Genomic DNA, 23,358 nt, shown 5'->3' with positions numbered 1-23,358 from the left:
AATATAGTTATTTTATGCCTACAGATCGAGTCAATAAGAAATTTATGATCTACTTCCAAGAAAACGAGGGCACATAAATAGACATTTCCCTTCACAGGAATTGCATAAATAATTTCTTTACGATTTGGTAACTTATCTGCTAGTGTAAGTTCTCGTGATGCATCACTCTGGTGTTAAGATGTGACATAGGTATTAGACATGGCCATTTTTAGTGTAATACTTTTTCTGCTTGAACTTTGTCATGTTTAGGTATAAGTTATGCTGTTTGCCAGGCATAGTGCTACTGAATTTCAATTTGTGTTACTCTGCTAAGCCAGATTTATTTTTCTTGTTTGCTGCACATTGCCTTATATTAGTCGTAATATTGCAATTGCTTCGCTAATTTCTAAAATGCTGCTTCCTTTGCAAATCTGCACTTTTTTGTCATCATTGTTTTATGTGCTGCTGCATTGCCTCGTACCTTAGTTTAGCATCTGAGCTCAGTAGATTTAAGTTAGCTTAAGAGGGGGTAGGATATATAAGAGAACAAGTTGTGATGAATTGGAAGAAATACATTGAAAATCTATAAGAAAATGGTTTGGCCAAAACAGTATTTTGAAAGAGGATATGAACCAAAAAAAGTAGGGTTTAGGGACAACAGGTTTAGGTAGGATTTTCTTGGAAATAAATGATGAAGTAAGATAATGGAAAATAAGTAATGAGGTAAGAAATATGTGAACATATATATACAGAAAGCATGCTTGAATAGGATTTTTTTGGTGGAAACAAATGTGGAAATAAGACGAAAGATCTATGGAATGAAGTCTTGGGTTGGACTGCAGTACCAAAAGTTACACTGAAAACGAACCCTGTCCTTTCCATTGTGTTATCCCACTATGTGTTTGTGTACCCTTGTGTATTTGTTTTCCTCCTGTCTCTGTGTAGTTTCATAGAATTTTTCATCTTCTACTACTAAGCTACATTCACTATGATGAGGAATAATGTTATCCTCAAATATAATTGGCATTAATAATATGTTATGTAACTTGTAAATATGCTTAGACTTTATTTATTCTATTTTGTTTTAATGCTCATGTGTGAAGTGGATGTTTCAAAATTTATTCTGATCTTTTATGTATCTACTTATGTCATAATTCCTGTAACACTGTTGTATATGTTATTTTGATTCTTTTGTAAAGCCGGTACTACAAATGTTATCTGTATTGTTATGTTCTTTAATGATGTATTTTGTACCTTTGTAATTGTATTCTTATGTTATAAAATTGTAATTGACACCAGTTCATCATATTATTAACTTGTAAGTTACTTTTCACTGCACACGTTTCTGTTGGTCATAGTATATGGACAATATGTGAGAAGTAGGGACTGTTAGTGTTTGTATGTGTGTTAATAATGCAGCAAGGGACTGGATAACAGCATTGCTGGTTCTAAGGACAATTCCAAAAACTTTGTGAGTGCACAAGTGGTGGTTATGGACTTGCTATATTATCCGCAAGACTCTTCAATTGTGATTGTGCACCTGCACAGTCACACCGGATGGCTGCTGGCCGTCTCTACGAGGACTACAGTGGGTCTACGTCGTTGCTGACTCACCAGTACCATAATCTCTACAAGGACTACAGTGGGTCTACATCTTTGATGATCCATCAGTACCATTATTTCTACAAGGACTGCAGTGGGTCTGCGCCTCTGGTGGCCCACCAATACCGTAATCTCTACCAGGACTACAGTGGGTCTGCTCTGTGATGACCTATCCACCAATACTCTTCAAAACTTCGACTGACTCTGTGGTGGGTTTGCTCTGTTGTGGCCCATTACCTGTCAGCATGTCAAGAGTCAGCACTGTCTTTCCGTTGGAAGGACAACGCTTCTTCTTCAAGACTGCATGGAAATCCACTACTTCCGTGTGCATTTTCTTTTACTGCTCAGACTTTGAGAAAAACACTGCTATTTTACCGTCATGAACGATCCGGACAGTCTTTATGGACTGTGAGAAAATTTTAGCTTTTGACCAACATTGTATCAATAAGTGTGTGCATTTGATTTCTTTGTTATTGTAATTATGAAAAATTTTTTCAAATCTGTATTGGCCACTGCCCAAACCAATTTGTAAAATTTTTTTTGTGGGGGGCATGGGGGCTATGTAAGTAGGCTGTTTAGGTTTTTTTATTGGTAACGCCACCTCAGTATGAAAATCACTGGCTGTGCCGTGTGCAGTCTGTGGCTGCTTTGCATTGTTGTAATACTCGCCATTGTAGTGTTAGGCAGCTGGCTGCGAACAGCGCATAGCGTTCCGCAGTTGGAGGTGAGCCGCCAGCAGTGGTGGATGTGGGGAGAGAGATGGCGGAGTTTTGTAATTTGTCATGAACTGCTATATATATGATGATATCAAGGTAAATACATTGTTTGTTCTCTATTAATATCTTTCATTTGCTAACTATCCCTATCAGTAGTTAGTGCCTTCCAGAGTTTGAATCTTTTAATTAGCTGGCAGTAGTGGCGCTCGCTGTATTGCAGTAGCTTGAGCAGCGAAGATTTTTGTGAGGTAAGTGATTTGTGAAAGGTATAGTTTAATGTTAGTCAGGGCCATTCTCTTGTAGAGATTATTGAAAGTCAGATTGCGTTGCGCTAAGAAATATTGTGTGTCAGGTTAAGCACAGTCTTGTATAATTTTTCAAAGGGGACGTTTCACAATCTTTAGCTTTTCTTCCTTTCGTTGGCAACACTTCGTTTAAAATAGCAAGAATCCTCCGAAAATTTCAGGTAAAAGTGGTTTTCCGCCCACCATCGAAGATTGCGGACCTTGTGGGATCAGTTAAGGACAATCTGTTACTACGAAAGGCCGGAATTTACAAGATAGCGTGCCAATGTGGTATGGCTTACATAGGTCAAACCACACGCACCGTGAAAGAACGCTGCACTGAACATCAACGTTACACCCGCCTTTCGCAGCCAAGCAAGTCCGCTATTGCTGAACATTGTATTTTTACTGGACATTCAATGGAGTATGAGAAAATAATGATTTTGTCTACAGCAACGTCTTTCTGGGACTCCATTATTAAAGAATCTGTAGAAATACGACTGGCGGAAAATCTGTTAAACCGTGACAGCGGCTACCAGCTGGACAGTGCATGGAATCCCATCATCTCCACGATTTGCTCAAATCGAAGACGACAGAGTGCGTCGACGGCCGTGGCAAACAGCAACGCAGAGAGCGACTGAGTTCCGCTATTCCACCAGCGAGGGCGCTGCCGGCGGGCAGTGTTGGTTCAACTATCAAGTTTTCGACGCATGCGCAGAATAGTTACAGTACGCTATATATTGTGGAGCGGAGAACTTTATCGCCAGTCTGCGACGGCTCACTAGAAGATGACTGGCAGGTGTCCAGTTGAAATATCGTGCGAAGTATTGAACGACGACCGGCTGCAAGCCCGAAATTTGTTTGAACAGTCAATTCGCCGGGAAAATTTTAAAATTCACATGAAGATTCGTTTATTTACTGTGTACGGCGTATGAAAAAGAATCATTCGGTTTGCCATGTCTATGTATCTGAAACTTAAACATACACAAGGAATTCTGTTTCTTAATGAATGGGAAACTCAAAAAGTTTTTTTCATACCTTAATGCCCTCCTTGAGATGCACGGCGTATGTCAATGCGATATTCAAATTGTTCGAACACAATAGGTGTTCAACATGCCCCCCTTCAGATGCACGGCGTATTTCAATGCGGTTTTCATATTGTTCCAACACTGCTGCGAGCTTATCTTTTGAGTTATAGCTACCAAGCTGCTGTTATGCCATCTCTCAGTTCATTCATTCTTGTTGGTAATGGTACATAAACAGAGTCGTTTAGAAACCCCCACAAGAAATGATAACATCAGTCAAGTCTGATGACCTTGAAGGCCAGTAATGTAAAACCGAATAATTTGATCCAGTGCGACTGATCCATCGAATAGTATAATTTGATCATAAAATTCCGGCACTTACAGCTGCCTGTTCGTAAATAAACTCGTTCGAATCAATCTCAGACTGCGGGAAAAGAAAGTTCTCAAGCATATCGAAATTTGTGTTTCCTGTAACAGTGTTCTCGGCAAAGAAAAATGAACCATACACATTCTTCTGTGAAACTGCACAAAACACATTAAATTTAGCACGGTTCTTCTCATATTGTACAACTTCATGTGGTTGTTCCGTACCCCATATTTTCACATTATGACAGTTCACCTACCTATTTGAACGGAATGTTGCCTCGTCACTAAACGCTAAGTGTGGGAAAAAACTGTCATCTTCCGTTTTGCCGAGAACGAAATTACAGAACTCCACATTATGTTCTTTTTTCACCGTCGCGAAAAGCTTGCAGTAGCTGAATTTTGCATGGTTTCATGTGTGAACGTTGATGCAGCACACCCTAGACGGACATCGGGAGCATGTTGAGCTCTCGAGCTGCACTGTGAACGGATTTCTGGTGACACCCTATGAAACTATGGCGAATGCGTTCGACGTCTGTGTCAGACACTCGGGTACAGCTCGGCGATCTATCTTTGCACAAACAACCTGGTTCTAGGACTTTTTCAAGTCATCGTCTAATGCTGTGTGCTGTAGGAGGATCCACACCATACCCAGTACGAAAGTCACCGCTGAACAGTTATTACTGACCCGCACTGTGCAAAACGTAGAACACAAAACGCTTTCTGTTGTCCCGACACCATTTTTACTAGAAATGAAATGAGAGCACACTGCTGCTACCTAACGGGAACCATGTAAAACTCGAGAATTTTCTCTTTCCAACAGTACGTTGTTCACGCACATATCTCAACCAACATAAAAGTTATGATTTTTTAAAATCTTACTATTGTTTTTGATACACCCTGTATTTCTTGCATGGAGACAATTGCAGTTGTCACGTATGTGACAGTGTGTGTTGCGTACGACTTCATACACAACGGTAAGGAAAGGTGGGCTACAGAGTGGTGCGGCAGCTGTCATCATAGGAATATGTACTTAAATTGTATAGGTTGAAGCATATAAAGACTCATTACGAATAAAGCATCAAGAAATAGAATCCAGCCTTCAGTGTCAGCAAGGAGTAGGCCCTCTGATCTAAAGCACGGACGATGGTGGCGGAGCCTCGAGTATACACGTAGGGATGGATGATGATGACATTTGGATTGTGGGGCGCTGAGCTGCGCGGTCATCAGCGCCCGTTCAAAGTCCCAATTTTTACACAGTCCATTTTCCTTTCACAATCCAATCCAGTCACTCTTACAAATGATGATGATGAAACACAAACACCCCGGGCAGTGAAAATCCCCAACCCGGCCTGGAATCAAACCCGAGACCCCGTGATCCAGAGGCAGCAACGCTAGCCCCTAGAACATGAGCTGCGAACGGACAAGCAGGGAAAAGGCTCAAATTGAGAGTGGCTCCGTGGCTGCCGCCGGCCTTCCTACATCGAGGTTTTGGAGGACGCCCGTGGCACGGAGCCGCTGGAGGCGTGCTTCATAGGGTCCGATGGATTCAGCACGACCGCTATCGTCGTCTGTCTGCAAGTTGCAATTCCGTCGGCAAGTGCGACTCCCAATACTTGATATGACAGTCTGAGATAACGTTCTATGTTACGTACACCAATTATTGTAACTGGTCACAGAATTTGGTGTTTACACTCAAGGTAAAATCCATTCATGCATGTGAGTTACGACAGGATGGGTTCAGCCTTCGAAGCAGTACGACGAGGATCGATGAATGATGGTGGGACATTGATTCAGCATTTTGCCACCGAGCGAGGAGGTGCAGTGGTTAGCTCACTGGAATCGCATTCGGGAGGACGACAGTTTAAACCCTCGTCCGACCATCCAGATTTAGGTTTTCTGTGATTTCCCTAAATCGCTCCAAGCAGATGCCAGGATAGTTCCTTTGAAAGGGCCCAGCTGATTTCCTTCCCTATGCTTGACACAATCCGACTTGTGCTCCATCCATAATGACCTCGATGCCGACCGGAAGTTGAACCCTATCTTCCTTTTTCTTAGTATTTTGCCAGCCCTCCGGACGTTATTGACACTGGGTGGGTACCGAAGTTGTTTCTGCCTCTTTAATCAGGCAGCTCCTTATTTTGGTCCACGAGGTTGAGTGCAGACGTCCCTACCTCAGAAAAATCTCAGGAAGTAATGAGAATGAACCCAGATCTCTGCGCACCGAAAGCATCGATGCTAACTGTTCAGCAGCAGAGGCAATAAACTGATGTAAGGTAATGTGTAGAGCAGCCCCATCATCCAAGAATTACATTGCATTTAATGATTCCAGGATGAACTTCCTTTACCTCACGCCAATGGTCACAAATCTTTTGTCATCAGACCACCGGTTCCCGTCTATAATGATCATCTTCTATTCAGTTTTATAAAAACGCCCTAATATAATAGAACCATAACGGAATCATCATTTTTTTGACGATGCCACAATGGCTCCACTTTATTAGGACATGATTTTATTAAACAGATATGAAGATAGTCATTATAGACCGAAACCGGTATTCTGATGGCGAAAAGTTTCAGACCATATACGTGAAGGAAATTTATTCTACACTACGTGATTAAAAGTATCCGGACACCTGGCTGAAAATGCCTTACAAGTTCGTGGCGTCCCCCATCGGTTCAAAATGGTTCAAATGGCTCTGAGCACTATGGGACTCAACTGCTGAGGTCATTAGTCCCCTAGAACTTAGAACTAGTTAAACCTAACTAACCTACGAACGTCACAAACATCCATGCCCGAGGCAGGATTCGCACCTGCGACCGTAGCGGTCTTGCGGTTCCAGACTGCAGCGCCTTTAACCGCACGGCCACTGCGGCCGGCCCCCATCGGTAATTCCGGAATTCAAAATGGTGTTGACTCACACTTAGCCTCAATGACAGCATCCACTCTCGCAGACATCCGTTAAGTCAGGTGCTGGAAGGTTTTTGGGCAGGCCATCCTTCACTGAGTGCTGCACTGAGGAGAGGTATCGAAGCCGGTCGATGAGGCCTGGCACGAAGTCGGCATTCCAAAACATTCCAAAGGTGTTCTATTAGGATTCAGATCAGGAATCTGTGCAGGCCAGTGCATTACAGGGATGTTATTATCGTGTAACAGCTCCGCCACAGGCCGTGCATTATGAACAGGTGCTCGATCGTGTTGAAAGCTGCAATCGCTATCCCAGAATTGCTCTTGAACAATGGGAAGCAAGAAAATGCTTAAAATATCAATGTAGGCCTGTGATGGGATAGTGCCACGCAAAACAAAAGGGGTTGCAAGCCTCCTCCATCAAAAACATGACGACACCATGACACCACTGCCTCCAAATTTTACTGTTGGCACTTCACACGGTGCATGTGACGTTTACCGGGCATTCACCATACCCACAACCTGCCATTGGATCGTCACATTGTGTACCATATTTCGTCACTCCACACAACGTTTTTCCACGGTTCAGCCGTCCAGTGCTTACACTAGTTACACCAAGCGTGACGTCGTTTGGCATTTTACATGAAATTCAAGTTTTCTCACCTCCCGCCTAACGTTCATAGTACTTGCAGTGGATTCTGGGGCAGTTTGGAATTCCTGCGTGATGGTCTGGATACATGTCTGCCTATTACACATTACGACCCTCTTCAACCGTCATCGGTGTCTGTCTGTCAACAGACTAAGTGGGCCTGCACGCTTTTGTGCAGTACGTGTCCATTCACGTATCCATTTCACTATCACATCAGAAATAGTTGACCTAGCGATGTTTATGATGTGGAAATATCAAGTACATTCGTATGCCACAAGTGACACCCAATCACCTGACCACGTTAGAAATTGGTGGGTTCGGCGGTGCGCCCCATTCTGCTCTCTCGATGCCTAATAACTACTGAGGTCGCCGATATGGAGTACCTGGCAGTAGGTGGCAGCACAATTCACCTAATATGAAAAAGGTATGTTTTTGGAGGTGTCCAGATACTTCTAATCACGTTGTGTATATTCGGGTCACTGTTCAATTTCGACCAAATCTCAGCTTCTGGATCTACAGGATAACCTAAAGTTGCTCAACAAATGTATTTTCCACGCAGCAGTATTAATTGCACCTCGTTATTGGTTCCTTAACAGGAACTGTACATGAGGAGATATTATGCTTCAGAATTGATTGGACCTATTTATCACATAACGAAGAGTAGTGTTCTGCTAGCATCGATGGTTGTGCGACCATCAATGGTTATGAAATGTGTTGTTTATTTCGTGCTGTAGAAGCTTCGGAAAAAATTCTGAACAAACTAATCGTTTCATTGAAACTTTACTGCTTCAAATGGGCCTCCCATAAAACTGAATATCTGCATCGCTCCCACTTTTTGAACCCTTCAACTTCTCCTTTGGGATTGCCGATATCGAAAAATAATTACTAGATAACATGGAGAACTATTATCATCAGATCTGCAAATTGCACAAAGATTATCACGTAAAAATGCAAGTTATACTGTGGCCATAGATTGTATCCAGGGCTGACGTTCTAATTTTGACGTAATCCTGATATCCTATGAAGCTAGATTTGTTGCCGTTATGTTCGATCAACCGGCAAGTATTACGGAGACGCATCGTGAACTCAAATGGTAGTCCTTGGAGGGAGGAGGACATTTTTTTCCCGAGGGGCTAATGAGGAGCCTCAGCGAACAGGCATTTGCAGCTGATTGCAGAACAATTCTGCTGGCGAAAACGTACATTTCGCGTAACGACCACGAAGAAAAGAGAAAGTAGGTCGTTTGCGGCGCGATATAGACAGTCGAAGGAAATGACTGCCAGTGGTACGCTGGTGGAAGACATCCTCCGCCATCAGGTGTGTTGCGGAGTATGTATGTAGATCTAGTAATTGACATCCTCAACTTTTGTAGTCCTGTCTTCCTCAGTTGCGTGTAATATTACGGTATACTGATAATTTTTACTTGTGGACCGTCTGACAGCAACTGAATAAAACACAATATTAGTGCCATACGCATTTCGCCTTTATTTTCTGCAAGGCATCATGAGTGGACACTTTCTTACATATTATGCTCCTGTTCCATTTTTGGTGTTGTTGTTCTTCTTGTGAATGCCAATTTGCGGTTTTTTCCCACATTCCACAGCACTATGAACTGAACGCTTGTTTCACTGAATTGCATTGAAACAAGCGTTCAGTTCATAGTGCTTTGGAATGTGGGAAAAAACCGCAAATTGGCATTCACAAGAAGAAGAACAACACCAAAAATGCAATAGGAGCGTAATATGTAAGAAATTGTCCACTCAACCTGCTACTGATGATGCCTTGCAGAAAATAAAGGCGAAACGTGTATGGCACTAAAAAAAAGTTGTGTTTTATTCAGTTGCTTTCAGATGGCCCATAAGTAAAAATTATCAATATACCGTAGATCTAGTATTTTGCGAGTGAAGCATAACTGCCCATCTACTTCTGCGATCAAGACGGAAAACTAAAAGGCATTCCTAACTTCCATTTATTCCACTAATTGTACTGATTTTTGACTTATTTATGAACGCTGCTACTTGCCGGCTACTTATCAGTTGCTAGTGACGTAATATTAACGTTTTAAAGCTTTGTCTGTGCCCTATGTACTTCGCCAACTGTATATATAGCTGCCTTTTTGGAATAAGTATTTCTAATGTCATTCAGTGATCCATAGTTCTCTCATAAATGTATTTATGTTTCTACTGATCCGGAATCGTTTGCATATCTCACAATTATGAAATATGCTATTTCGTGGTTCATCTTACAAGTTAAGTTGAATTCTACTCGCTGAGCCTTCTTGTGTTTTGTAATCTATAGAATTCGTTACTATCTATCTCTGGAACGATTAGTGTCTTCGCTCTTTAGTGGTGCGGTTGGTCGCGATCGCAAATTTAGGTGCTCGCGGAACAATTCAAGGGGGTCGGTGCATTGGTGAGACGCGGTGGAAGTTACGCTGGTTACTGAGGGAGGGCAGTGACTCTGTCAGTCATTGTAGTTGCGGTACTGGTCGTGCCGTGGTCGGGGCATGGCCGTGCAAGCCCGGATTTTGTTTTGAGCGAGTACGAAAGCAAGGCACACGACTCGACCACGTGGAGCGGGACTTCACGCTAATTGTGGAACTGGATCCTTGCTACGTATGGGGGACAGTGTAGCGGTGCAGCGGCCGAAATACAAGCGTCTGCGTCCTATCATCGACGGAGCGAGGTGGCGCAGTGGTAGCACACTGGACTCGCATTCGGGAGGACGACGGTTCAATCCTTCGTCAAGCCATCCTGATTTAGGTTTTCCGTGGTTTCCCTACATCGCACCAGGCAAATCCTTTCAAAGGGCACGGCCGACTTCTTCCCTGTCCTTCCCTAATCCGATGAGACCGATGACCGCGCTGTCTGGTCTCCTCCCCCAAACAACCCAACCCCCCCCCCCCACCCCATATCATCGAGCCAAAAATCTATCTGCCGCTGCCCCCCACACCGTTGTTAATTCTGGTGGGTAAGCTGTTTACCCATCTAGGACTGATTTTGTATGATTGACTGTTGGGTGACCCTTTACGACTTTTGCGTTGGGCTGTGGTGCCTCAACTGTGTTGTCGCGTTTGTGTGTGGGAGTTCCTCGCGCTGTAGGTGCCGTTGTGCTTACAAGTATAACCTGTGTCTACTGCGTAATTTACTTGCCTAACTTACGCAAGCTGTGCAAATTGTTCAAACAGCACAAAACCTGGCAAGTTCTATAAGCTCGGCTGTGGTATTGAATACCAGCGTTTTTAGTCTCAATTTTGAGTCAACCAAATTACTGGTAAAGGCTGCTCTTGCAGTACGTGGTTACGTACTGTTACCGTGCTCAACTGTGTGCGCAAGCAGCTCAAATTATGCAATGCCATTTTAGTTGTAATTCTAAAGATGTAATTATATCTTAACCCTATACTGAACTGTGCTTTTACTGCTCTGCCCACTGTTAGAGTATTTCAGTAACCTTCCATTTAAACAATTTGATGCTTAACGTTGCAATGAAAATGACTTACGTGCTTTAAATATTGCAATTTACTTGAAGAACTTCGGGATTATTGGTTGTTTGCAAGACTGTACGTTAATATCTGATGTAACATCTAGCATGCTAAAGGTTGGCTGGCTTCGCAGTTGGTGTAGAACGGGCCATGTTTTAGTACTTTGTTCGCTGTGTTATAGAAGGAACTTTTTCTTTTCTAAGCCGGGGAACTGCTCCTCACGCGTTGCTGCGTAATCAGTACAATGAAGTGGGTCTACGACCACGGAAGCCTGCTAAGTTTGAGCAGTACTGTAACTGACGCATGTATTCTATCTCTAAAACCTCATTTTTCCTGATTTGAAAACTGTAGCTTGTAAATCACGCTCTTAGTATTTAAACTAGTCAAAGAATTTCAACCGCTTTCGGATCCGCCAGCCTTGTTAATCCTTTTGCAAACAATTTTGTTTAAAATAATTCCATTGAACAAATAGAAAATCTATAAAGCCTTTTCTTAAAACTCTTTTTTTTCTTTAAAACAGAAAAAAGAAAACTATGTTTTGCAACTAAGTTTTATCATTTAGTCACAAGGTAAAGCGTAAGTTCCAAGTTTAAAATATTCTTTCGTTGAAGGAAATCACTGCCAGTTGTCATAAATTAAAGTATACATTCTTAAAAGTTACTCTTATTGATATGTCAATAATACGCCTCAGTTGCGGTCTTTACCCAGGTTTCAGCTACAGTAAACTTGCGTTCTTCAGAAGCACAAAATAAACTAATACATGCCAGAATAAGGTACAGTCAAACATAAAAAGCTAAAGTACCAAAGTACCATGTGAAGCTACAGTACTTAGCTGAGGAACAGCCCCGGCGCCGGCCGGAGTGGCCGTGCGGTTCTAGGCGCTACAGTCTGGAACCGAGCGACCGCTACGGTCGCAGGTTCGAATCCTGCCTCGGGCATGGATATATGTGATGTCCTTATGTTAGTTAGGTTTAAGTAGTTCAAAGTTCTAGGCGACTGATGACCTCAGAAGTTAAGTCGCATAGTGCTCAGAGCCATTTGAAGCATTTGAACAGCCCCGACCCCACTTCGTGGAAAGCGGTCGGTTGGCTGCGGACGCTACGTTAGAACTCGAACTGGTCAGTACCAACGTAGCGTCCGCGGCTAACCGACCGCTTTCCACGAAGTGGGGCCGGGGCTGTTCCTCAGCTAAGTACTGTAGCTTGACGTGGTACCACGGTACTTTAGCTTTTTATGTTTGATTTTGCCTTATTATGGCATGAATTAGTTTATTTTGTGCTTCTGAAGAAAGGTAGATTACTGTAGCTGAAACCTGGGTAAAGACCAGTAACATTTCGCAACTGAGGCGGATTATTGACATATTAATTTAACATATTAATTTATCGCAGTTGCTGACACGGCTGAAACATGTTATAAATTCTTAGATTACTCTTATTGCTTTGCAAAATTTTTTCTAAATTGAGGCTTTATTATTTGAACAATGACTAAGTTGTAATATAATTGTGTCTCTATGCTATTACCAGCGTTGGTTGTTTGGATGCTTGGTAAATAAAATAAAGTTCGTTGTTGAGAATCCATTATGGACTTGGTCCTCTCATTCCCCGCAGCCTCGAGACCTGCTGACGACGTATCAGTGTTGTAGTTCTGTCAGTCATCAGTCGCTATTTTGCATTAAATGTCAAAAAAATGGTTGAAATGGCTCTGAGCACTATGGGACTGAACATCTGTGGTCATCAATCCCCTAGAACTTAGGACTACTTAAACCTAACCAACCTAAGGACATCACACACATCCATGCCCGAGGAAGGATTCGAACCTGCGACCGTAGCGTTCGTGCGGTTCCGGCATTAAATGTCCTTACATCCCGACCTTGAGTGAGGATAATACCTTGATGTCCAATCTGGTACTGGGTACGGCCAATTTTCAGTAGTTTATGAAACAACGAACATTTTTTCCCGCATCGGCGTTTCGTCGACGTGGTTATCAGCGGATTTAGCATAGTTAGTTTAAGAAGTGACCGACTGAACCTTCTTTCCCCCCTTAACATACCTCCCCAACTGGCTGCGTGATGTGTCATTCACGAAAAAGCCGGCGAAATTTTTCTAAATGTCTGCGAATCGTGTGTACATTTAGGCGAGACTTGGGAACCAGCCCAGTATTTACCAAGTACGGATTGTGAAACCACCTGAAAACCTCAGCCAGCGCGAACCGCATACCAACCTTCTTCGTTAATCTGTCTGGTGGAATAAAGTAGGGCGCCAGGGCATCTCCCCGTTCCAGAAGCGCCGCTTTAACACGCACGGCTATCAGAGCGGGTTTCTATAGCAAAGAACACACAAAAACAGTATTCGATTTACCAACTCCGTCATTATAGAGTAAAATGATACTGGCACATAAATTTGCAACGAAGAACAAAGAGATTGAGTTACATGAACATCAACGTTCATATACACGGTACACAACTGCCAGAACAACAGGCACAATACGGCCTGCGGCCGGCAGCGACAAGTGTCTGGCGCAGTTGATAGATCGGTTACTGTTGCTACAATGGCAGGTTATGAAGATTGAAGTGAATCTGAAAGTGGTTTTTTAGTCGACGCACGAGCTACGGGACAGAGCATCTCCGAGGTACCGATGAAGTGAGGATTTTCCCGTACGATCATTTCAAGAGTGTACCATGAATATCGGGAATCCTATAGAAAATCGGATCTCCATCATCACTGCGGCCGTAAACAGATCCTGCAAGAACGGAACCAACAACGACTGACGAGAATCGTTCAGCGTGGTAGTAGTGCAACCCTTCCACAGACTGCCGCGGAATGCAGTGCAGTGCCATCAACAAGTGTCATTGTGCGAACCATTCAACGAAACATCATCGATACGGGCTTTCAGAACCGAAGGCTCGCTCGTGTACCCTTGATGACTCCACGATACAAAGCTTTACACTTCGCTTGGCCCCCAACAACACCGACATTGGACTGTTGATCACTGTAAATTTGTTGCCTCGTCGGACGAGTCTCGTTCCAAATGGTATCGAGCGAATGGATGTGTACGGGTACGGAGACAACCTCATGAATCCATGGAGCCTGCATGTCAGCAAGGAACTGTTCAAGCTGGTCGAGTCTCTATAATGGTATGGGGCGTGTGCAGTTGACATGATATTAGGCCCCTGATGCGTCTAGATACGACTCTGACAAATGACACGTGCGTAAGCATCCTGTCAGATCACCTGCAACTATTCATGTCCATTGTGCATTCCGAAGGACTTGGGCAGTTCGAGCAGGACAATGCTACATCCCACACGTCCAGAATTGCTACAGAGTGGCTCTAGGAACGCTCTTCTGAGTTTAAACACTTCCGCTTGCCACTAAACTCCCCAGATATGAACATTATTGAGGATATGTGGGATGTCTTACTACGTGCTGTTCACAAGAGATCTCCATCCCCTCGTTCTGTTAAGGATTTATGGACAGCCCTACAGGATTCACAGTTGCAGTTCATGCCATGTCGTGTTGAGGCACATCTGCGTGCTGGCGAGGGCCCTAGACGATATTAGTCCGTTGTATCAGTTTCTTTGGCTCATCAGGGTAGGAGAAATAGTATATAATTCAATGTGTACTGTCATACCCATCAGAGATGGCGATGCTATGTTACCTGACTTGTAGAAAGCTGTTCTTATTCTACTCTTCCTTCGCAGAAATCACTAGGAGGAAAAGCCTCTCTGCGATCAAGCTCGGGCTACGCCAACCGACCATATGGCGTCACTCGGATGCGGTATTGAGAGGAATGTGGTCAGTACACTACTCTCCCGGCATTTGTGGAATTAGTAGACCTGGCAGTACAGGGAATCTTACTCGACTCCTCCAAATGGCAGACGTGCTGAACGCGAAGTCGGAGATCCTATCTTCCTTAAACCTGTCAAAGCTGCTAGAGATAAATTCTTTGAAATATCCGTCAAGCCCATCTTCTTGTTGAACAAGGTCTTCCGATCTGTTCTCTCCTATTGCATAAGCAAATTATGTAAATGGTTCTGAGCACTGTGGGACTTAACTTCTGAGGTCATCAGTCCACTAGAACTCAGAACTACTTAAACCTAACTAACCTAAGGACATCACACACGTCCATGCCCGAGGCCGGATTCGAACCTTCGATCGTAGCGGTCGCACGGTTCCAGACTGCAGCACCTAAAACCGCTTGGCCACCCTGGCCGGCTGCATAAACAAGTACCTACCCTACCTTCGTTCTAATGTCTTCCCTTTTTGTATGTCCGTCCTTTTGGCAGGAGGTCTTTGGGGTGCAGATTATGTGTCAGCACTCCAACCATCAAGTGCAGTTGATGGTTGGAGTGCTGACACATTATCTGCGTATACAGTTGTGGTGGCAACACTGTAATATATATAGGGATCATATCAAGCCGTACTGCTTCAACAACAGCCTGAAGATGATGTACTGAAGCATTGAGACTTGTTGCAACAAAATAAAATAAAATTATAAGGACGGCTGTAGGTGTTTTATTTTGTCACAATAATGTCTTCCCCGTCGACCGGCTCATGTATGATGAGCACCTTGAACCCCCACCCATCCACCGCCAAATTAATGGTTATCTTCATATTCTGATCTTTTCAAATTAAATAATTTTGACACTGCAATTTGTGATATTCTTTTCTAAAATTAGATATAGGCCCTTGTACCCATCTTATCCAACGAACCATCTTATTTAACCTCAAATACCACCAACTCAGGTGTGCCACATGCCTCGGTCCTCTTTCAGCTCTTTAATATCCTACACATCGCAGAGACGCAGACAACGCTTTCTCTTTTTCACCTCTTACAGCACGCCAATGACTCTACTTGCCAAGTCCTCTGTCCCAAACTGCTGAAGACAAATTATCATAACCTCCTGGCATAAATAATGACACCTCATTGTAAACTCTTCTAACACAAGAAATGATTATTGGAGGTATCACAAACAGCTTTCGCTCCCGACTTCAGCCTAACCATTTATGACATACGGGACTACCTAGAATTCTGAAACGTCAATGATAACTTCAACCACAAACTAAACTGAAAATCCAAAAACTAGCCACACAACGGAAAGTGCACAATAAACTAAAACTACTAACAGGCCGAACATCGGGACAGCATCCCTTCACCATCCACCACACCTAAAAGTCTTTGATCATACTTTTCTTCCTTATGTCATCAGTCTTCTGGTTGGTTTGATGCTTGCCACCACGAATTAGTCTACATCTGAGACTAGCACTTACTCCCTATGTCTTCAGTTATTGATGAATGTGTACCAGCCGTTTTTATGGTTTACAGCTCCGCCTTGTACCATGAAAGATATTTCCTGATGTCACATATGTCATAGCATTCTGACCCTTCTCCTTGTCAGCGATCTCCATATGTTCGTTTCCTCACTGATACTCCGGAGAACCTCTGCACACCCCATCAAGTAACCTGATGTTCAACATTCCTATAGCACCATATCTTAAACGCTTCTATTTCTTTTCCTTTCTGGTTTACCCACAGTCCACGTTTCACAACTAAACAATGCTGTGTTTCAAATGTACAGTCTCAGACGTTTCCTACTCAACCTAAGATCTGTATTACATACTACGTAGTCCGCAGCTCGTGGTCGTGCGGTAGCGTTCTCGCTTCCCACGCCCGGGTTCACGGGTTCGATTCCCAGCGGGGCCAGGGATTTTCTCTGCCTCGTGATGACTTGGTGTTATGTGTGATGTCCTTAGGTTAGTTAGGTTTAAGTAGTTCTAAGTTCTAGGGGACTGATGACCATAGATGTTAAGTCCCATAGTGCTCAGAGCCATTTGAACCATTTGAACATACTACGTATTTGCAGCCCCAAAATGTTACTGCATAACTAACCGAGAAATGAAATAGGAATTGTCATAAATTCAGCTTTTCTTTAATAAAACGAAATATTTTCTTAAAAATTTTCATCCCCTGTTGCACTCCCTTACGGGATGAATTCCGAGAAACAGTGAAACACGTATTATTTTTTATTTCTAACTGAGAATCCAAATACTAATTGACGCAGACATAGAAGTAAAATTTCTTTGGTACTTCTCCAGTACTTGCTTATTTTCGGAAAATTTTGATCCACTATGTTATCCTCTTAGTAACTGAATTTCAAAAAATGGTGACACACATACTTTTTTATTTTCTGAGGGATAAACCAAACAGCAGCTTTCGTAGTTGTAGCTTCAAAATTCCCTTAACATCGACATGCTTTCAAAAAGCGTTTCATCCCCTATTTCACCCCCTTAGGACTGGAATATCGGACAATCCATTCTTAAACGATGCGTACATATACGCACTCCACATTCCAAGCTTCTATCGTTAGCGGTTTGGGTTGCGCGAAAATGATTCAGTGAATCAGTCTGAACATATTTCATCCCTTTAGGGGCTGAATTTCCAAAAAAGAGTGAAAACCCTACTCTTCGTCTCCAACCGAAACCCAAAAAACCAATTTTCAAGGCTTTCACTTTAAAATGCTTCCCAAAAGAAATATTTTCACAAAACTCTTATACACTCCCTTAGGGATTCAATTTTCAGAATCGCTGAACACATTTTCTGCCCACAGCGTTAAATTTCCAAAAATTCTGAATCGCGCATTTCTTTATCTCTGACTAAGAAACCAAATACCAGTCTTCGTAGGTCTAGCTTCAAAATAGCCTTAATAGCCCCATTAATGAAAATAATGTTTATCCTCTATTCCAAAATAGTGACGCGTATGTTTTATTTCTAACAGGGAAGCCAAATACAAACGTTCATAAATTTAGCTTCAAAAGTGTTTGCACACTGCAATATTTCCGTGAAAACTTTCATCCCCTGTTTCATACCTATAGGGGTGGAATTTCAAAAACCAGTCAAACACCTATTTGTTAATTTCTGAGAGAGAAGCCAAATCCAAATTTTCATACATTTCGTTTTAAAAATGATTTCATAAAAAATCTCATCCTCTAAGGCACTCCCTTAGGGGTTCAATTTTCAGAAACTGAAACATTTTTTTCCTGCAGCGTTAAATTTCCAAAACTTCTGAATCACACATTTCTTTATCTCTGACCGAGAAACCAAATACCAATCTTCGTACGTCTAGCTTCAAAATTGCCTCAAAAGCCCCATAAAAAAATCTTTATCCTCTATTTCACCCCCTTAAGGTTGGAATTTCAAAAAATCCCTTCTTAAGAGACGCCTACAGTATAAGATCCACACTTTCTCCAAATTTCAGGTTTCTAACATTAATGGTTTGGGTTGGGCGAAGATGAGTCAGTCAGGACATTGCCTTTTATATCTAGAGATTACTAGTTCAGTGTACTCTTCATCAATAATAGGAATTTGTACGGTATATGATGGTTGCTGGGCAACCAACATAAAAGATTTTTGGTTGCACTGCTTTATACTCGGGTCCGCCAGTAAACAACATGACTGAATAGTAACAGCAATAGCACCGAGGGGGGGCCGACCGACGTCTGTTCCCGAAAGTGGGGCCACGGTGGCGGCGAGGGCAGGGTGACGCCGGCAGCTGAGCGTCGGTGGCGCCGCGGAGCGGCGTCCTGGGCGTCGGCGTCGGCGGCGTCGGAGAGGGGAGGGAGGAGGGCGCCGCGACGCCTGGTCCCGGCAGTCAGTGCGCAGCCAGCGGCGCCGGCAACACGCCCGACGAGCGCGAAAACCCCGCCGCCCGTGGCCTACTGTGCGTTGCGGCTGGGCGCATCCCCCGCAAGCGCGTTTGCCGACGCGACCCGGGCAGCGCGCGTGTGCAAAACCCGCCCGTGCTCTCGTAACTGCGTGTGCTCACTGTACATCGCTGCACCGTGCCGGCTAAACTAGGTCACCGGGCTAGTGTGGCACTGGTGACACTTTCAACTCAGCGTCCGCGATGGGTAAATACATGCCTGGACTACCCATTCGTAGCAAATTTTCGTAGTTCATTAGTCCCGGAAGCTCTTCTTCCCACAACATTTCAACATTTACTGTCACGCTGCGATCATTCCAGAAGGAAGACAGTTAATGTCAATAAGAAATTAAACTTCAGAATATGAATCAACAACAATTTCCTATGAATTTTTCGGCAATATAAATGTTCCATCAGTCCCATATTTGTGAAACAAAGTTCAGTCACTTTAAAGTCGAAACCACTTATTGCAGTAAATTACATGGAAACTGGTGCTCAACAGCAAAATCGCCAAGTGTGAAGATTTCTGATTGGTATAACGGATAATTTGCGTGCGCATGTGTCGCTATTCTATAGTCCCATAGATGAACTTTTCTAGCACATGTAAATAGAAAATCTTGCAACACGTCTTTCAGATTTAAGTAGTGAAATTATTGAATTAGGAAAGATGGTACCGCATATGCCTGTACTCACAGCACCAATTACAAGAACTCTGAAGCCCTCACACGCGACGATATTTTCATCATGACAGCGTTCTATGTCATCACCCAACTATGTAGGATTGATTTAGAACCTGTCACGGAGCGTTACTACTTAAAAATTTCACACAAGTTTCTGTGTGTCTAATGTTTTTCGCTTGACATCCTGACGTATGAGACAAAGCCACATTTATCACCATGTTCATTCATAAGAAAGTAACTATAATTTATTACTTGTATACTGCAACTGAATCGTCAATTTACACCTGTTACGCCGTAATTGCGGCAACCACGTAATAGTGACAAATTTCTGGCCATTGGCATGCAACACTACATCCAATAAATGGAATCCGTCCAATTTAAAAGTTTTGTTTATTATCCTTACACCTTATCGTCCAGTTTTCTGTTTCATCAAACAAAATTCGAATGAAATAATTTTGTCAAGGGGTGAATATGTTTTACGTTCACTTTCACTGCAGCCGATTGTATCTTGGTATGATCGGTAAAACATTTTTATTTGTAAAGGATAACGTGCGAACGGTTGACTGTTAGGCAGTGTGCTTGTTTTTTACAATACAGCGGTTTAAATTTTCGTTCAGGTCCTAAACTATTAGAGATGATCAACTTATAAGTCCATCATTCTTGTGAACGTGGGACAGCTGCTGACAATATAAGCAATGGAAGTGAAACATCAAGCCGTATTTTCAAAGTACTTATTATTCTAATTACAAGTTTCAGTGCTACATTTCCGTGTTATACAACAGTGTCTTAAGATGACGTAAATGTAGTTTGGAACTAGTCTTCTGAACAATAAATACTTTGAAAATACGGCCTGGTGGCCCGTTTCCATGACTCATTAGAGATGACTGTTTTGATGATTCATGAAACACACCACTGACGCATATGTTAGCCTACGATAAACAAGCTAGAGCTCTGTCTTGTGGAACAGCACTTGCGATGACACATTATCGAGTCTTTCTTCTTTCGCTACTTCCACATCGATGCGTCGTTAAAATTTAACTTTACTATTTGTACCGTATTTACCACGATAAACTGCTGATTTAACGATAGCATTTTATTTACCATTGTTTCTATCGAGCTGACCATTAACCATAAAATCTCAATCAAAAGTATTTAACATCGATAATACCTTGCCATCAGTAATAATACACAAAAAATGGGGCTCTGCTACAACCAATATAATATCAGACCTGCATATTTCGTATCAGATAATAAGCCTGCTGTGGTCCATGACCTACTGCCTATTATAGGCCTACATCACAGCTCGAACATTCAAATACCATAGGTCAAAAGAAGAGACAACAGACAGTCCATCTTAATATCATCAGGGATAAAATTATGTACTCGTAACACAGGCAGACAGTGCACAAACTTAGACGTTATTACTCTTTGCATAGTATGAATATGACAGAATCCATGAGGCTGTATTTTATTTTATTTATTTTTAGTTACACTATATTATATCTTGATGTAGTTATCGAACGTGGGAGCGTCTGTAGAGCGGAAATATAGCTCACGATCGGAAAGGGAGGTCCGGAGGTCGTTAGGAAAAGGGAGAGAACAACCGCTGGTAAAAGCTTGGGCTTGCGGATGGAAGGTGAGGAGAAGAGGTTCAGTACTACCAAAAAATCTTTCCCAGAAGACGTTATGGACGGTAGCACCGATGAAGAAATCAAGTCTGCAGTAGGTATTTGTGAGGAATACAGGACGGCATACTAATAACAATAATTTTCATCTTGAAACTGCCTGACATGGAAACCGTGTGGTGGATTGCGTTTCTGTGGAGTTTGGAAATGTAGGAGGTGCCGCACTGGCCTACGCGAAGATGTGAAGCGGTTCGTGAGACGTTCTCGGCTAGCTCAGTAGACCACTTCCCCACGAAAGACGAAAGATCCCGGTTTCGGGTCCCGTTCCTATACATTGTTTTGGATTGCCAGGAAGTTTCATACAACGTACACTCAGCTGCAAAGAGAAAATTCATTCTGGAATTTTCACTTTATTTAACCGATGTGATACGCGGCCTAAATGGTTTCAAGATATGGCAGTCTTTATCGATTATATAACACCAAGGGAACCTATTAAAAACGGAAATTTAAACAGTGTTTAGTTGTTACGAGGTGACCAGGAAGAAGCAGATGAAACAGAAAACATTCTACAAAGATGAGTTAGAGAGGGAATTCACCGAAAGGATAAAGAATTGCTGCCAGAATGTAGAGGACAGTGTAAAAAAATACTGAAAAGACCGTCAAAAATCGATCGGAAGTGAGCTAAGCGAAACGATGGTAGATGATGATTTCAGTTTATTGCAGGGTAGTTTTCACGTCCCTTTCTTAGAGAATTTTGGATGTAAATAATTCGAGAATAATTCTGATAGACAGGCGCACTCTAAATTCACTGTAGTTAACGATTTCGATACGTAGTTGGAATAATTTCGTCAGACTCTAATTTTGGAAGACCTACGAGTAAGAGCTTACTATAAAAATTGAGATACTGCGTAAATACATAAATTTTTAGCATGTATTTGCATCTTTCTGGTTATCTAACTAGCAACTAAAGCAAACCGTCAAGTATTTTTGAGAACAGTATACACAAGTTTCTGTGTACACAATAAAATACGTTATGTTCAGTAACATATTGTAGGGTTCGCCTAGATATCGTTATTCTGATAACTATGATGTGTCATTGCTCGTTGGGTGATTTTCACACTCTTCAGTTAAACCAAGTGAGTAAAAAATAAGAGAAGCAATATATACAATAATTTATAAATCCATGAAAACAAATAAGTGCAATGCTAACAAGCTTCGGGGTGTCTAGTGCTTTCCGTGATCGCAATACGGTTTTTCTGCAAAGAATGTTTTTCATGGAGAAAACTATTAAATCAAGTATAAGAGACATTTTCTACCGAGAATGAGGTTTAGTTGGCAACATTTTCGTGTTGATTTTTGTCGCGCCTGCTCTTTAAATTCAGTTATGGACATATAAGACACAATCGTTTTGAACAAATCCGTACGATCTTCGATACCGCAACTATCGTGCTAAATACCTTCAATGTTATGTTATTAGTCTCTCCGTTTATTGGATATTTTTACCTTTATGTGTTTTGCAGAAACTATTTTTGAAGGAGTGATTCCTAATAACTAGTTGTTCATAGTTTTGTTGATTTGACAAGCGCTTATTTTAGTGGTTTCAACAACTAAATTATATTGTGGCTACCCCAGCTTATTCATTTGCTTCTGAATTATGATATCAAACGTGCTTTTTCAAACAATCGACAGAGGGGTGACCAACTTCATAAGGTATATGTTTTTAAGCGCAGCGACTTAGTGCATTAGTTGAGAGGTATTCCACTGTCATACGGGCTGATGAGTGTTCGAATCCTGGCCAGACAGTTCACATTTAAAATTTTTCACATTTGTCTTAATCGATTATGTATTATGAAAGCATAGTTCTTTTAATAATGACAGCTGGTTTCCATCTGTGTCAAGTATGAGCTTGATTTCTGTCCCTATGAACTTCATCATCGACGGTATTTAAACCCCAAATAATGTTTAAAATATCGGTATGCTCATAATTATCTAGGTTTTCTATACTTTTCCTACAGGTGTACGGTGACATGGTCCTTTTAAGTGGACATGTTTGACATACTCCCCTCTTCGTGACCAATGACGGAAGTGATCCGTTTACACGTTGAAACAAGTATTATAAGTACAGTAGAAAACTCTTTATAAGTCTTGAGGCAGTGCAACTCGCCGCCGCAAATACCCTGACTACAAATGATTCAAATGGCTCTGAGCACTATGGACTTAACATCTGAGGTCATCAGTCCCCTAGAACTACTTAAACCTAACTAACCTAAGGACATCACACACATTCATGTCCGAGGCAGGATTCGAACCTGCGACCGTATCGGTCACGCGGTTCCAGACTGAAGCGCCT

This window comes from Schistocerca nitens, chromosome 7 (assembly GCF_023898315.1).
Source record: "Schistocerca nitens isolate TAMUIC-IGC-003100 chromosome 7, iqSchNite1.1, whole genome shotgun sequence".
In the NCBI taxonomy this organism is placed as follows: Eukaryota; Metazoa; Arthropoda; class Insecta; order Orthoptera; family Acrididae; genus Schistocerca; species Schistocerca nitens.
This window is presented reverse-complemented; position numbering follows the sequence as displayed.